At 39.5% G+C, this 17,102-nt stretch overlaps 1 long non-coding RNA gene across 1 annotated transcript in view; it reads right to left on the reverse strand.

The window, feature by feature from the left end:
• Positions 1 to 6,659: 6,659 nt before the first annotated feature.
• LOC103350682 (5E5 antigen) overlaps positions 6,660 to 17,102 on the reverse strand; it is a 79,315-nt gene continuing 68,872 nt past the window's right edge. The window contains exons 3-5 of the long non-coding RNA XR_011378150.1: positions 16,322 to 16,435; positions 8,023 to 8,150; positions 6,660 to 7,688 (exon numbers count right to left, since the gene is read on the reverse strand). This is a non-coding gene — a long non-coding RNA (5E5 antigen). The remainder of the gene's footprint in view (positions 7,689 to 8,022; positions 8,151 to 16,321; positions 16,436 to 17,102) is intronic.

The raw sequence follows: 17,102 nt of genomic DNA on the forward strand, positions 1-17,102 counted from the left end.
TGCGCTGCCAAGTAGACAGTAAACATGAACAAAACAGACTCAGAATGCAAGAGCCATTCCACTGCTCCAGAAAATTGTGATCCAATTAAGCAATTCTTATTTTAGGTTGGAAAGTTATGGAGTGATTTGGTAAGCAGCAATGAATAACTAACATTCTCACCTTCTGGAGAATAAGAAATCATTTATTTGTTTAAATAGTTTCAACCTAGTAACCCCTTATTCTCAAATATGAAGAGAATAGCAGGCAAGTTTTACCTCTTCTGTGACTTTAACCAGAAAAACCTACTATAGTTAAGCATGTTTTAGTGTGCACAGACATATCTTAAACCATGACAATTAAGCACCTTAAATTTTAATCATAGTTAATAGCCTGGATTAAGTCTGAGCTGAGAGACAAGCAGCTCTAACAAGTTTTTACCCTGTAGGTACACATTTTTAAACTTTATAATTATAGTGAAGGCACATAACAGGTTTGTTAAATCCAAATAGCACACTGATGCTTAGCACTGACCCTTTATTTTATTTTTGTTTAAAAATTCAGATATTCTAAAACATACTTTTAGAGGATACCACAAAAATTTTTTAAAAAACCTAATGGGAAAATATTTTATAGTAGCTAATATTACTGCCACAAAAATTCAATAGGATGTTTTAAGAATACCAGTCTCACAAGATAAAACTAGTTTTCTCAGGATAATTATAGACAAAGATTATGAATTATTCATATTCACGTTACCCATAATCCATCCAGCTTAGGAGGCACTTGATATGTATTTGTTGAATGAGCAAATGAATGAATTATTGAATGAGTGAATGATTAATGGGGCAATTGCATTGTTTCAGGCTTTGTTACATGTGGGTTTGTACTTCAGGAGCTGTGATTTGACCCATGACATAACTGACTTAATATAATTAATGAGTCATTTCATACCAAGGTTCTCCCAGTATTGAGCACATAAATGAAACCATGCTAATGACTCAGAAGGCATCATCCCAACTAAGAGATCCATCTATTTAAGTAAGATTTGTCAGTTACCACCTGGGATATACAATGGGTCATATTCTTCTTTCAAACTAACAAAATCAGTCAGTCTCACTCCCTAATTTACAAATTGTGTGTATAGTTATAAACACTGATAACACAGACATACAAAATATATATTTATCTTTACACTCAGAGGTACTGCTGCTGGTGACTATTATCTGGGTGAACAGGTGTGGCTGAAAAAAACCTGTGGCTGGCCAACTGTTCTTACCACACTGTACACACAGAAGAACTATGCTATGGTTGGCAGCTGTAACCCTATTTGCAGAGCCCACAGCTATTTGTGACTGTGCCATTTAAAATCATTCTCTGCTCATTACCATTATTCATAAATAGCTATACTTATAACCAAAACAAGTAAAATGGATCTGTCTATTATCACATGGAATTCCCAAGTTACTCTGAGTCATATAAAGTTTTACTTTGTGAGATCTTTATAGTGTTTCTTCTGTTCACCGTGTTCTCCCTTGCCTTTCTTCAGCTTAGCAAACAGAATCTATGTGAGCCTCCAACTGTCATCCATTCTTCACACCTGCCCAATCTCAAAGCCTCATGCTTCAGTAAGACTATACATCCACAAGCTAATCCAGGTCCTCACGGTTTGACTTGCCTATTTCAAGTTAAATATTGCAGACAAAAGAAACTGACAAAACCACTTAAGAGATAATTTATTCATTTACTCACTGCATATTTATTGAAGTACTGGGCAGTGTTCTAGGTGCTGACAACACAGCAATAAACAGTCACTGCCACAATGGAGCTTTTACTGTAGTGCCACACATTTCTCTCTTAGAGCGCAGAGAGCATCTCTGTTTTGATGCCACTGGGACCTCCATTTACACCTAATGAGTGCTTAATAAATACTAATACACAAGATAGCATTCTGGGAAACCTCAATTTATACTGGGTTTCTGATTGATTTTTTTTGACAGGCAGAGTTAGACAGAGAGAGAGACAGAGAGAAAGGTCTTCCTTTCATTGGTACACCCCCCAAATGGCCGCTATGGCCGGTGTGCTGCACTGATCTGAAGCCAGGAGCCAGGTGCTTCCTTCTGGTCTCCATCGTGGGTGCAGGGCCCAAGCACTCGGGCCATCCTCCACTGCACTCTCGGGCCACAGCAGAGAGCTGGACTGGAAGAGGAGCAACCAGGACAGAATCCAGCGCCCCAACCAGAACTAGAACCCGGGGTGACAGTGCCACAGGTGGAGGACTAGCCTAGTGAGCTGCGGCACCAGCCCTGATTGATTTCATTTCCAATCCTGCTTGCTGCAACTCCTGGATATCCATGCTGCCTACATAACACAAACCACCAGCATTTCCGCTCTCAATCACCAATCAAATTAATTACCTTGTTATACCTCTTCCTTTATACAAGCTGGGATATGTTTTTTTCTTCCTAGACTTATTAAAGGCTTATGGCCCTATATTTATTCTGCTAAGCTGTCATAGTTTTTGTTGGTACTTTTCCTGAGTACCCCAAATGTGTTCTATTGCAGGAACTGGGTCATGGCATGGATGTAAGGAGACTTCCCTGTGGCTAAATCTGCTGCCTCACCCTCTCTCCACGGATGTTTTTCAAACACCAGTATTCATCAGCATACCCACCTCAGCAAGGCATAGAAAATGGTGAATAGTCAACACAGGCATAAGACTGTCATTCATTGGCCCACTTCCTGTGCCCCATGGGCATTGGAAGCATTGTTGGTCAGCTGGTCATTCCCAAGACCATATTTTAGGAATCTCCAAGGGAGCTACCAATATATTCCAACTGCAAAAGTTCTTTGAGAGGTCTTACCTACCCAATTTTATGTATCTGACTCGGTGTAAATTCTCCCTAAAGAAGACTTTTTAGCTATATTCTTTGTGTTTCAAAAAGATTAAACATTGTATTACCCTAAGTTTCTTCTCCCCTTGGTTTTTTGTGAATATCATGTAGCTCCCAGACTTTATCCTCTATACAATCTAAGACAAACCTGGAAGGGAGGAAGACGGGAACTGTAAGACATATTAATAAGTAATAAATGTCCTCCTAGAGCACTAGGTATTGGGACTGTGTAAACTGTTTTGTATCATGGTCTGTAGAGCAGATTGCATGTGTATTTATTTGTAAAACTACACTTGAGTATAATCATTATCTCTCAAGTTTGAAACCATGGAATTACCAAACAGTAAAGTTTTATACATCCTATGTTCATAGCAACATGCTAGTTCCTATGAAAATGATTATTACTCACTCCTCTAAGGATCCCTGAAATTTTAATAAAGAGACAAGACAAAATAATGGAGTGAAAATGTGAGATGGCCAACAACAAAATTGTGTTTCATATTATTTTAGCAAAATCCCAGGCATCAAAGGCAAAACCAATGGCTAATTCAATGGTAGCATTGATTAGCATCAAAGAAACCTGGGTCAAAGGGGATTCTGGGTAGTCCAGGGGCTTCACTCAAAGGCAAGCACTCTCAGTGAAGGGCTGAACTTCCAAGATTGGACTCAGGCTTGGGGCCTTGTGTTTGAATCAACACTATAATATGTTAAGATGGGAATTCTAGTGAAAGAGGCAGCTGGTAGGGGATGGACAGTTCTTGTTTGTATGTGTTTGTCCCCCAAAAGTACCCATGCTGAAAGCTGGTCTCCAATGTGGCGGTTGTGCAGTAGTAGAACCTCTGAGATTAAAAGAGGGTAATTAGATCATGAGGACATGCCCTCATGAATGGATTAATGCTGTCTTATGGGAGTGGATCAGGTCTTTTGGGATGGATTAGTTTCTACAACCGCAGGTTGTTATACCAGCTTTAAAAAGGGGGGTTGGTGGGAGGGGTGCCTGGTTCTTCCTCTCTTGCTTCCCATGTGAACATGTGCCCCTCCTGCCTGCAGCTGTTTCTCTTCCTGCTTCTCTACCATGTTGTCACACAGCCAGGTGCCAGAAGCCATATTGTTTGGACTTTGCAGCCAACTGAATTGTAAGCCAAACAAGCCGTTTTCCTTATAAAGTACTCAGTCATAAGTATTTTGTCATAGCAACACAAAATGGACTCAGAGAGATATGGAGCATTGTCAAGCTTCCTTGGCTGTCTTTGAGGTGTTTTTAACCCTTCCTCTGTTATAGAACTTGTACCCCTCCAAAAGAGACACTTAGAAATTTGCTTCCCCAACATCTCTTGGAAATACAGTGCAGCCTCATGACCTGGGTTTCTGCAATATACTCATGTTAAAACACAGTCTGAAACCAGCTGAAGAGAATGCAGGGATGTAGCAAAGGCAGTTGCCACCAGAAGCTGCTGTGACAATCATCCTAGCTCTGGTATACCCAAAAAAGTCAGAGCCTAGACTCAGCAGCAAGCTGTCCAGTAGGGCAGTGCAGTGTTGAAATTTGGAGATCATTCCTGGCTACAAGACTGAACAGAGCAGAATGTGCTTCTTGACTTAAATTTATCTTAGGTAGAAAGAAAAAATGTATGTTAAGAAAAATACTAAGTTTGGAAAAAGTTCTGGAAAAGTATGGGGGAAAACAAGTGGCAAAAGTATAGAGAGATCATGATAAATTTTATATAACACTAGAACACACAGAGTAGCATGAATGTGGGCTGTTTGACAGGGGAGCACACCTGCCTTGCACCTAGCTGTACTGCACATGGAACTCTGTCCACTGCGGCACTGGATTCTCTGACTTTTGCACTCAACTGAGTTCTGCAAATGAGGAGCCTGAGGCAGCAATGCGGTATCAGTGATGCCATTCCCTTGACACCTTTCTGTAAGGCTTCATAGACTGAAACCTCCCTTGGCCAAAAGTCTAGCTCCATCAGGCAGCCTATTCCCAGTATGTTCTTTCTTTGAGTGCCTTTTTGACTCTTTAGGCGAGAGGGGAATGGAACTCCAAACGAGTTCTAGAGCCCTGCTCATTCCAGTGTCTCTAGTCCACATCCTACCACTCCTCTGCAAATAGTTCATTTGGCAGCTCTCCTTCACAGAGCTGCTGAGTGTGCCCCACATTCCTGTGGGAACCCTGAGTAAGAAGCTCTTATTTGGAGTTACATCGCCTATAAAATATAAAGACCTGCAGGGAGAGATGAGCAGGGAGAGAGCGCGGTTAGTCCTGGGAACAGGAAGGCATGAGATAAAAATTAGAGTGGAGAATGGGAAGCAGGAGACTCAGCAGGCAACAGCTATACCTGTAATACACACCACATAAAGATTTATTTATTCTTAGGTTGGGTCATAGAAAAAGAAATGTTTTCTCTATCATTCTTTATGATTTTTTATGTTAAAGCTAATAACAGTTATTTGGTACTCATATCTTAAAGATATCTTTTAGGGAATAAAAGACATCTTTTAGGGAATAAAATAAAAACAAAATTTTAGTGTTTTGGTTTTTGTTTTTCTCTTTTAAAATTTTATTGATTGATGCGAGAGTACCTCCATCTTCTGTTTTACTCCCCAAATACTCACAATAGCCAGGACTGGCCACAGCTAAAACTGGGAGCTGGAAACACAATCCAGGTCTCCCACAAGGGTAGCCACAACCTAAGTACCTGTCCATCACCCCTTTGCCTCAGGGTGTGCTTTGACAGGAAACCAGAGTTAGGAGCTAGAGTCAGGACTCAAACCAGCTACTATCATGTCAGATAGGGCCATCTTCACTGGCAACTTAAGCACTAGACCAAATGTCCACCCCTTTTTTTCTTTTAAAATTAACATAATAATGATATATATTTATGTGTACAGCATGATATTTTAATACATGTATATAATTTATACTGATCAAATCAAGGTAATAAGTGTTCCTACCTCCTTGTCATTGAAAATCTTAATTTGTAATGTAGTCTAATTTATCCATCTTTTCTTTTATAATTAGAGTCTCTTATGTCCTCCTTAAGAAATCTTTGCCCAGGGCAGTGTTGTGGTGAGTGGATTAAACTGTCTCCTGCAATGCTAGAATCCTGTATCAAAGCACTGGTTCAAGTTCCAGCTGTTTTGCTACTGATCCAACTTCTGCTAATGTGCCTGAGAAAGCAGCAGAAGATGGCCCAAGTACCTGGGTTCCTGCTACCCATGTGGAAGACCAGGACAGAATTCTCAGCTCCTGCCTTCAGCTTAGCCCAGCCCTAGCTGTTGCAGTCATTTGGAGGAATGAACTAGCAGATAGAAGACCTTTCTCTCTCTCTCTCTCTCTCTCTCTCTCTCTCTTTCTCCCTTTCAAAGAAAGAAGGAAAGCAATCTCAAAAAAATTATTTGCCTGTTCAAGAATATCTTAGTCATTACAATGTTCTTCTTGTTATTATCTAGATTTATTGAGTTACTTTTCTCACTTGGGGCTCTAATCCATTTGGAATTTACATTTTGTGTGGTGTTATGGTGTGCATGTTACTATATTGTGGAATTCTTGTGGCTAATAGTGTAGTTAGGATTTTTGCCTTTCTATTCATGAGTAAGATTAGCTTGCAGATCCTTTTATGTAATAGCCTGGTAACTGGCCATTGGTAGTGTTTCTTCCTTAGATATCTGGAGCACTCAGCGGGCCTGGATACTTCTTTCTAAGAAAGTTTTAAATGAGGAATTCAATTTCTTTAATACATCAATAAAGACTTTGTTCTCTTGCATCAATGTGTACAAGCTGTGGTTTTCAAATACTTGTTTATTTCATCTGAATTTTCAAATTTATTGTCATAAAACAATCTGTAGTGTCCACATAGATACATGAGAATATTTTATCTTCTTAAACAGAACACTTGCCAGCTCTATCTTAGATAGCTTTACCATCATTCAAACTACCCCAAGATTAACTACTAGCCTTATATCTGTACAGCTTAAGAAAGCAAAGATCTGTTCCAAAGGAAATGTCTACTTTCACAGCTGAAAGCTATGTTTCGACAAAGTATGCTCACTGCAAACACAACTTTCACCTCACCTGGCACCAAATACACACATTATAAACATATAGAAAGCAATTAGAAGCTCAAAAGTTCAACTCACACCTCAAATCAGAGTGAAACAGATTTTTAGTTCCCAGAAACAGTAGATGAAACCATAGGAAAGAGCTCATAGTCCAGAAAACAAAAATGTGGAGGGTGGAAAATGTCTAGTCTAAAGAGGGAGGAAGGCAGAAAGATTATTGTAACAAAAATAAAACAGGAAAGGGGAAGAAGCAGTGTGACAGTGCCAGGCACAGCAAAGGAGGAGGGTTTGAAGAAGGAAGAAGGGGCAGTCACACTAAGCTTCAGTAGTTGTCTGGGAGAATGAAGATTGACTGAGGTTATTCATTTTGGAGTAACAGTTAAGAGAGCAGTTTCAGTAAAGTAGTAGATGTAGATGAGGAAATAACTAGGATAGGAGGGTAATGGATTGTTTCTACTGCCATCAAAGAAATGTGCATACTGAATAGCTATGGGCTTTGAAATAACCTCTGGGTGAAAAGAGGGAAAGTTCTTTATTGTAGCCTCAATAATCAAGATGTGAAAAGGATAAACAATCTAAGTCCTTACCGGTGAGCCTGCTCTAGCATCCAAAGGTCAAGGACACTACAATCCAAGCAACAACCCCTTCTTCCTGAAACCTGTGTTTAAAGTCCCACGCGGCATTACAGTAAAAGAAAGCAGTGCTTTTCTTCTGGTCCCTCGTTGTCACTTAAAGTGTTTTACCAATCTCTGTAATAAAAGAAAAAAAAATACAGCCATTCTAAGAGGAGTCATCATACTCTATCATTTTAGCTATGTTTACATGAAACAAAGAAGTAATGTGCACCCTGGGAAACCCAGCACAGTGAACTCCTGTTACCCTCCCCATCTTTAATGACAGGCTGAACTTGTGATTTCTGGAAATGTCACACATGTAGACCCATCCTAATTCCAGGACACCAGTGAGCACTTGCATGAATCTGGAGCTTCTCACAGTGAAACGATTGCCCAACCCTGCTCCAAAGGGAAAGATTTGTAGAAGAAGAGCCCATTGGGGAAAACATTCTATGTCTCAGAAACTTACAGTATCTTCAAAGAAAATCTCCTTTTGGTTGGTTTTGGCCTAAGGAGTTTGGCACGAGGTATCTCCTTAACAAAGGTGTTCCTCCAGTTATTGCAGAGGTGACCCGGGGCATCATGGGACTCCTGAAGCTATCCAAATACAGAAAGGTATTTTTCATTATGAAAGTCTTTATTGAGCACTTATCAAATGCAGAAAACACATGAATTTTAACCTGTCTGGTGTTATAGGGTATTTTGTAACTTTCCCTGCATTGCTCCCCCAGAGCAGGTTTGGTTTTATCTTCTAAGTGGATCTCCTTGCCAGGGCTAATGTGTGGGGAGCAGAGCGGGCTGCCCAGGGAACAGGAGCAGCAGGATCTCAGGACTTCGTATTTTTCACCTCAGTCAAGATGAAAACGATTCTTTGTAGTGAAGTATGTGCAGTAAGGTGAAATAATGAATAAGGGACTTTCCTAAAACTATGTTTTATTGTTCTCTGAACATTACAAACCAGCAGTCCGGGGTCGTGTGAGTCACATCATCAATGTTGTAACACTGTGGAATTGCAGGGGACTTTTAAAAGGTTCTGATGAGAAAATACTGGGCCAGAGATGTGTAATTACTTGCCCAAGGTCACACAGTTACTAGGAGATGCAGGACAAAACTCTAGCTATGTTCTACCACACCAAATTTTTCTTGCAATAATATATCAATGAATAAGACTTTCTTTATCTTTCTTTCTCTCTCTCTCTCTCTCTCTTTCTCTCTCTTTCTCTCTTTCTACGTTCTTTCCCTCCCTTCCTTTTCTCTCTTTTTCAAAAAAATTATTTATAAAAAGGGAAGAAATTTAATGGATTTCATATATACAATCTTAAAAATATAGTGATACTTCCTACCCTATCCTCCCTCCCTCACTCTACCCACCCTTCTTCTTCATTTCTTATTTTTGTTTTAATTTTGGCAATGATATACATTCAATTTACTTTATAATCACAAGCTTAATTCTCCACTAAATGAAGAATTCAACAAGTATTAACTAGAAAAACCACTGAGAGATATAAACAATAATCAAATCTCATAATGCCAATTTCACTCATGTATACTTTTTGTGCTCTAAATATTAGTTACCACAAATTCGTGAAAATATGTATTCATCATCTTGGAGACTAGCTCATTTCACTAACCATAATGGTCTCCAATTGTATCCATTTTGTTGCAAATGACAGGATTCCATTCTCTTTAGTGGCTGAGTAGTCTTCCATCATGTATGTACACTATAACTTCTTTAACCAGTCATCAGCTGATGGACATCTGGATTGATTCCATATCTTAGCTATTGTGAATTGAGCTGCTATAAATATGAGGGTATAGATAACTCTTTCATACGCTGATTTCATTTCTTTTGGATAGATTCCCAGGAATGGAATGGCTGGGTCATATGGCAGATCCATTTTCAGATTTCTGAGGAATTTCCATACTCTCTTCCATAATGGTTGTACTAGTTTACATTCCCACCAACAGTGTGTTAGGGTATCTTTGCCACTACATCCTCATGAGCATTTGTTATTTTTTGATTTTTGTATAGCCATTCTAACTGGGGTGAATTAAAATTTCAACATGGTTTTTAGTTGCATTTCCCTGATGGTTAGTGATCTTGAACAACCTTTCATGTGTCAATTTTTTTAAAAGATTTTATTTCTTTATTTAAGAGGTAGAGTTACAGACAGTGAGAGGGAGAGACAGAGAGAAAGGTCTTCCATCCGCTAGTTCACTCCCCAAATGGCTGTAATGGCTGGAGCTGTGCCGATCCAAAGCCAGGAGCCAGGAGCTTTTTCCGGTCTCTCACATGGGTGCAGGGGCCCAAGGACTTGGGCCATCTTCCACTGCTTTCCCAGGCCACAGCAGAGAGCTGGATTGGAAGTGGAGCAGCTGGGACTAGAACCGGTGCCCATATGGGTTGCCAACGCCTCAGGCAGAGGATTAACCCACTGCACCACCACACCAGCCCCCATGTGTCTACTGATCATTTGTATTTCATCCTTTGAAAAATGCCTTTTCATATCCTTACCCCATTTCTTGACTATTTTGTTTTTGTTGAGTTTCTTGAGCTCCTTATGTATGCTGGGTATTAATCCTTTATCAGGTGTATAATTTGCAAATATTTTCTCCCATTCTATCAGTTGCCTCTTAATTTTGTTGAATGTTTCTTTTGTTGTGCAAAGCTTCCTAGCTTGATCTAATCCCAAGGGTCTATTTTTTATTTTATTGCCCGTGCTTCTAGGGTTTTATCCAAGAAGTCTTTGCCTATGCCAATATCTCACAAGGTTTCCCTTATTTTCCTATATTAATTTAATGGTTTCAGATCTTAGATTTAGATCCTTAGTCCATTCTGAGTTGATTTTTGTAAAGCATTGGTCTTCTTTCATACTTCATCACATGTAAATACAATTTTCTCAACACCATTTGTGGAAGAGACTATCCTTCCCCCAGGGAGTAATTTTAGCTCATTTGTCAAAAATTACATGGTTTTAGATGTGTGTATTAATTTCTTGTGTCTCTCATCTGTTCTATTTGTCCACATGTCTATTTTTGTTTCAGTACCACGCTGTTCTGATTATATCTGCCCTGTAATATGTCCTGAAATCTGCTATTGATACCCTCAGCTTTGTTTCTGTTTATTTGTTTGTTTGCTTAAGACCGTTTTGTCTAATTGAATTCTCTTGTATTGTCAAATGAATTTTAGGGTCTTTTATTTTTTTGGATCTAAGAAGAATGTCTTTGGTATTTTGATTAGGATTAGATTGAATCCATAAACTGCTTTAGGTCATAAGAACGTTTTGATGATATTAATTGTTCTAATCCATGAACATGGAAGACTTTTTCCATTTTTCGTGTGTGTCTTCTATTTTCTTCTTTAATGGTTTGTAATTTTCAATGTAGAGATCTTTCATGTCCTTGGATATATTTATCCCAACGTTTTTAAATTTTTTGGACCTACTGTGAAAGAGATTGATCTCACAAGTTCTTTGCCAGCCATGGCATGGTTTGTATATACAAATACTATTGATTTTTGTGTGTTGATTTTATATTCTGCAACTTTGCCAAACTCTCTTATGAGTTCCAATAATCTCCTAAAGGCATCTTTTCGTTCTCCTACATAAAGGATCATGCCATCTACAAACAGGATAATTTGACTCCCTCCTTTCCCATCTGTATCACTTTGATTTCTTTATCTTGTAAAATGACTCTGCCTAAAACTTCCAAAACTAGGGCCGGCGCCGTGGCTCACTAGGCTAATCCTCCGCCTTGCGGCGCCGGCACACCGGGTTCTGGTCCCGGTCGGGGCGCAGGATTCTGTCCCGGTTGCCCCTCTTCCAGGCCAGCTCTCTGCTGTGGCCCGGGAGTGCAGTGGAGGATGGCCCAAGTGCTTGGGCCCTGCACCCCATGGGAGACCAGGATAAGTACCTGGCTCCTGCCATCAGATCAGCGTGATGCGCCGGCCACGGCGGCCATTGCAGGGTGAACCAACGGCAAAGGAAGACCTTTCTCTCTGTCTCTCTCTCACACTGTCCACTCTGCCTGTCAGAAAAAAAAAAAAAAAAAAAAAAAAAAAAAAAAAAAACCTTCCAAAACTATATGTTCATCAAGAATATTGGTCTATAGTTCTCTTTGTTGAATCTTTTTCTGATTTTGGGATTAAAGGTGATTCTTACCTAGAGAAGGAGTCAGGGAGGATTTCCTCCCTTTCAATTGTTTTGAGTAGATTAAGAATTGGGATTAGTTCTTCTTTTAAACTTTTGTAGATTTGGCAGTGAAGCCATCTGGTCCCAGGAGTTTCTTGGTTTGGAGAGTCATTATATGGGAATAGTAATGATGAGAGTGGACATCATGGTTTGCTTCTGGATTTTAGTGGAAATGCTTTCAGTTTTCCCCATTCGATACGATGCTGCCTAAGGGTTTGTCTTAAATTGCCTTGATTGTGGCAATGTATGTTCCTCCTATATCCAGTTTGCTTAAGGTTTTTATCATGAACAATGTTGTATTTTATCAAATGCTCTCTGAATTTATTGACATAATCAAATGGGTTTTATTCTTCAGTTTATTAATGTGATGTATCACACTTATTGACCTGCATATATTGAACCATCCCTGCATATCAGGTATAAATCCCACTTAATCTGGGTGGATGATCTTTTTGATATGTTGATTAGGATTCAATTAGTGAGTATTTTCTTGAGGATTTTTTCATCATGTTCATCAAGAATATTGGTCTATAGTTCTCTTTGTTGAATCTTTTTCTGATTTTGGGATTAAAGGTGATTCTTACCTAGAGAAGGAGTCAGGGAAGATTTCCTCTCTTTCAATTGTTTTGAGTAGATTAAGAATTGGGATTAGTTTTTCTTTTAAACTTTTGTAGATTTGGCAGTGAAGCCATCTGGTCCCAGGAGTTTCTTTGTTGGGAGAGTCCTTATTATTGATTCCATCTGCATCTTGGTAATTGGTCTTTTTAGGTTTTCTGTTTTCGTGCCTCAATTTTGGTAGATTGTATGTGTCCAAAGATCTTTCCATTTCTTCTAAATTTTCCAACTTGTTGAAAGACAGCTTTTGTAGTAAGTCCTGATGATTCTTTTATTTCTGTGTTATCATTGTGGCATCTTCTTTTTCATCTCTGATTTTATTACTTGGCTTCTCCCCCAACCCCCATTTTTGGTTAGTTTGATCAATGGTGTATCAATTTTGCTTGTTTTTCAAAAAAATCAGCTCTTCATTTCACTGATATTTTGTATTTTTTTATTTCAATTTGTTTATTTTTTCTCTAATTTTTATTATTTCTTTCCCCCTGCTAATTTGGGGCTTGGTTTCTTCTTTTTCTAGTTCCTTGTGATGGACTGTTAGCTCATTTATTTGATGCCTTTCTAATTTCTTAGTGTAGACAATAATTGCTATAAAATTCCCTTTTAACTTTGCTTTTGTTGTATTCCATAAATTTTAATATATTATGCTGTCAACTTCATTCATTTCTAGGAATTTTTTATACTTTTGTGACCCAGTGTTCATTCAGGAGCATTGTCTTCAGTCTCCATATGCTTGTATATTTTCTAGAGTTTCTTAAGTTGTTCATTTTCAACCTCATTCCATTGTAGTCAGAAAATAAACATGTTATGATTTCAATTTTTTAAATTTGTTGAGACTTACTTTATAGCCTAGCATATGGTCTATCCTAGAGAAAGTACTATGCACCAATGGAAAGAATGTGTATTCTGCTTGTGTGGGATGAAATGTTCTGTTGATATCAATTAGCTCCATTTGGTCAATAGTGTTGGTTATCCCTAATGTTTCTTTGTTGACTTGTTTTTCTAGTTGATCTGTCCATTGATGATAATGGAATATTGAAGTCCTCCGTTATTATTGTATTGGACACCATATCTCTGTTTTAAATAGTTGGGTAGTCTAAAGTTGAGTGCATATACATTTACTAAGGTCACCTCTTTCTGTTGAGTAGATCTTTTAATCACTACATAACGCCCTTCTTTGTCTCTTTTAACATCTGTTGTCTTAAAGTATATTTTGTCTGATATTAGGATGTCTACTCTTGCTCATTTTTTATTTCTGTTTGCAGAGAATATCTTCTTCCATTCTTTTACTTTCAGTCTGTGTATCTTTGTTGATGAGGTCTGTTTCTTGTAGGCAGCATATAGTTGGGTCTTGCTTTTTCATCCATTCAGTCAGTCTGTATCTTTTAATTGGAGAGGTTATTCATTACATCCAAGGTTATTATTGATAAGTAATGACTTGACTTGGTCCTGCCATTTTTCTGTAAGTATCTGTACTGTTTGTTTTGAACCTCCTTTGGGCTTTCACTTGTGGGTTTTTTACCTTCACTTTCTTTAATGGTGCTGATTATCTTTCCCCATTTCTTTGTGTAGCACATCTTTATGTATCATGAAGACTGCCTAGGTTGTGACAAATCTTTTTTCAATTTCTGTTTTCTTTGGAAGATCTTTATTTCACCTTCATTTATAAGTGATAGCTTCCCTGCTTGCAGTATTCTAGGTTGACAGTGTTTTTCTTTTAGGACCTGGACTATATCTCTTCATTCTCTCCTAGATACTAGAGTTTCTGATGAGAAATCAGCTTTCATTCTCATTGGAGATCCTTTGAAAGCAATTTCTTATTCTGTTGTGCACAATTTAGAATCTTTTCTTTACATTTTACTTCATAAAGTTCAACTATAGTGTGTTGTGGTGAAGATTTTTTCTGATCATGTCCATTAGAAATTCTATGTGCTTCCTGCAATTGAATGTCTATATCTTTCTCCAAATTAGGGAAATTTTATGCTATTATTTCACTGAATAGATCTTCTAATCCATTCTGTCTTTCCATACCTTCTGGATCTCCTAAGACACATACAGTTTGTTATTTGATAGTATCACATAAATCTTGAACACTCTTTTGTTTTTTCTACTTTCTTCTTTTTTTTGTTTTTGTTTTTTGTTTGTTTGTTTGTTTTTACTTTCTTCTTCTTTTTCCTTCCTTCCTTCTTTCTTTCATTCTTCCTCCTCCTCTTCTTTGTCTTCCTGTTCCTCCTCCTCTTCTTCTCCTTCTTTTTTGTTTGATATATTTCCAAAGATTTGTCTTCTAGCTCAAATATACTTTACTCTTCCTCACTGAGACGGCTGTTAAGTATTTCCACTGTAAATTTTTATTTGACATGTTGAATTCTTCACTTCTAATATTTCATTTTGATTTTTTAATAATTATCTCCATCTCCTGGCAGAATTACTCAATCGTCTTATGTGTGGATTTCTTTAACTCATGTATTTGCTTCTGTGTCTTTTGAGTAATTTTATGACCATTCTTTCAAATTCCTTTTCAGGCATTTCATCAACTTTTCTGCTTCATAGTCTAATATTGAAACATTAAACTGTGTTCCTTTTGGAGAGTCATATTGTCTTCCTGGTTCATGTTTCTTGTATTTCTACATTTGTTTTTATGCATTTGTGGAAAAATTTGTTGGATTTTTTTTTCCTCTGATGGCTTTCTTCTTTGAAATATGTCCCTTTGACTAAGTGGTGTGGCTGCTCCTTCAGGAGATATCCAGGGATATGTGCTGTGCTGGGTGTGCCAGGGAGCTCTGGCCAGTTCTCAAGGTTGGAGCAAGTGTCCAGAGTGACACCCAAATTGGGCATGATAGATCTCCTCTATCATCAGTAAGGGGGGAGGGTATGATCACTCCAGCTGGCATGTTCACAGCTCCAGACCTTCTCCACCAAGGTGAACCAGCTGCCCAGGGTGAACCCACAGTACCTGTGCACCCCACCCACTTAGGTACAAGATGCATACAAAGGATCTAAGCATTCCTCCATGTGAGTGCAGAGCCATCTTTGATGGCCCTCCCCAGTACTCATTGAATACTGAGACTCTGGAACTGGGACCAGTGATTTCCCAAAAACCTAGCCATACCTCATGCCCTAGAACACAGTCACAGGATTCCCACAGTCACAGGGCACAGGGCTGCCACAGGCAGAGGGAGCAGGGGATCCACTCTGTCCTGTGAACCCCTGCCCCCATCTGCAGAGACAACCACTCCCTTCCTGGAGCCAGCTGCCTGCCCAACAGAGGTTGATCAGTGCTCTGCCTTGGTAAGTTGAGTCTGGAGAGGAGGGGAGTCATGTGCCATTACTTCACACACCTAAGTAGGCCTGCTGCCCTCTGCCAGCTGTACAAGCCACACTCATAGTGGAGACTGCAGATTTATCCATCTGACATAATCCATCAGTAGCACATGGGCTGCAATAGCTTCCAGTCACCTTATCAAAATGGCCTTTCCTTCCTGCTGGTGGCTAGTGTTTTTGGTGGGTGGAGGAGAGGAAAGCAAAGTGCTCTCCCTTCATAGGGTTAGGTGGATACCCTGCCCCCAACACCAGCGCTTTGGGTCATACTCAAAGTCAAGGGGCACCATGAGCTTTCCCCTCAGACAGTATCACTGGTGGAGCTGGGCTGCTGCAGGTTCCTCTCACTTTGCTCTGAGAGGTTAGCATCCCCACCAGCCACCACCTGAGGGAGTTACTGGCAGTGTGGTACTACCCACCAGCTGCTGTGCAGTGCTATAGTCCCCACTGCTCCACAGAGTCTCTCTTCTTTCCATGGATGCTCCAGTGCAAAATTATTTCCAAATGTCATCTGTTAATGCAGTTCCCTCCTAGTTCTGGTATCTTCCCATGGTCAAAATCAGCATGTCTTTTCCCTATTCAGCCATCTTGTTTCTCTCCCTCCCTTCCTTTCTCTCCCTTCCCTCTCCTCTTCCCTTCCCTGCTTACCTCCATCCTTCTCTCTCTGCTTCCTTCCCTGTTTCATTCACTTGTTCCTTCCTTCCTTCCTTCCTTCCGTCCTTCCGTCCTTCCGTCCTTTCTACTGTGTTAGTTTGGGTGTTTCTGGAAGAGATCAGCATCAGAATGTGTCATCTGAGTAAAAAAGATCCACTCTACCTAATGTAGTTGGGCCTCATCCAATTCTTTGAGCGTCTGCATAGAATAAAAGTGTGGGGAAAAAATCAAAGTTCTTTCTTCTGGAGCTAAGAGGTCTCTCTTTTCCTGCCCATGGACATCAAAACAACAGGTTCTCCAGCCTTTGCATCCAGGACTTACATATTGACTCCCCTGGTTCTCAGATCTCTTTTATTTTTTTAAAGATTTATTTGTTTGTTTGTTTGTTTGAAAAGCAGAGTGCAGAGTAGCAGAGAAAGGAGATACACAAAGAGAGTAAGACTTTCCATCCGCTGGTTTACTTCCCAAGTGTTCATAACAGTCAGAACAAAGGCCAAATCCAAGAGCCAGGAATTCCATCTGGATCTCACACATGGGTGGCAGTAACCCAAGCAATTAGGCCATCATCTGCTGTCTCCCAGGCACATTATCAGGAAATTGGACCAGAAGTACTGAGTAGCTGGGACTTGAATCAGGCAGTCTGATATAAGATGTGGGCTTCCCTGGTGGCAGCTTAACCCAATGCCCCACAGAATTCTTCCCTGGTTCTCAGACCTGTAGACTTATGCTAAGTGACATCAGCATTCCTGCTACTCTAGCTTGTAGACAGCAGATC

The sequence above is a fragment of the Oryctolagus cuniculus genome, chromosome 8 (assembly GCF_964237555.1).
Source record: "Oryctolagus cuniculus chromosome 8, mOryCun1.1, whole genome shotgun sequence".
In the NCBI taxonomy this organism is placed as follows: Eukaryota; Metazoa; Chordata; class Mammalia; order Lagomorpha; family Leporidae; genus Oryctolagus; species Oryctolagus cuniculus.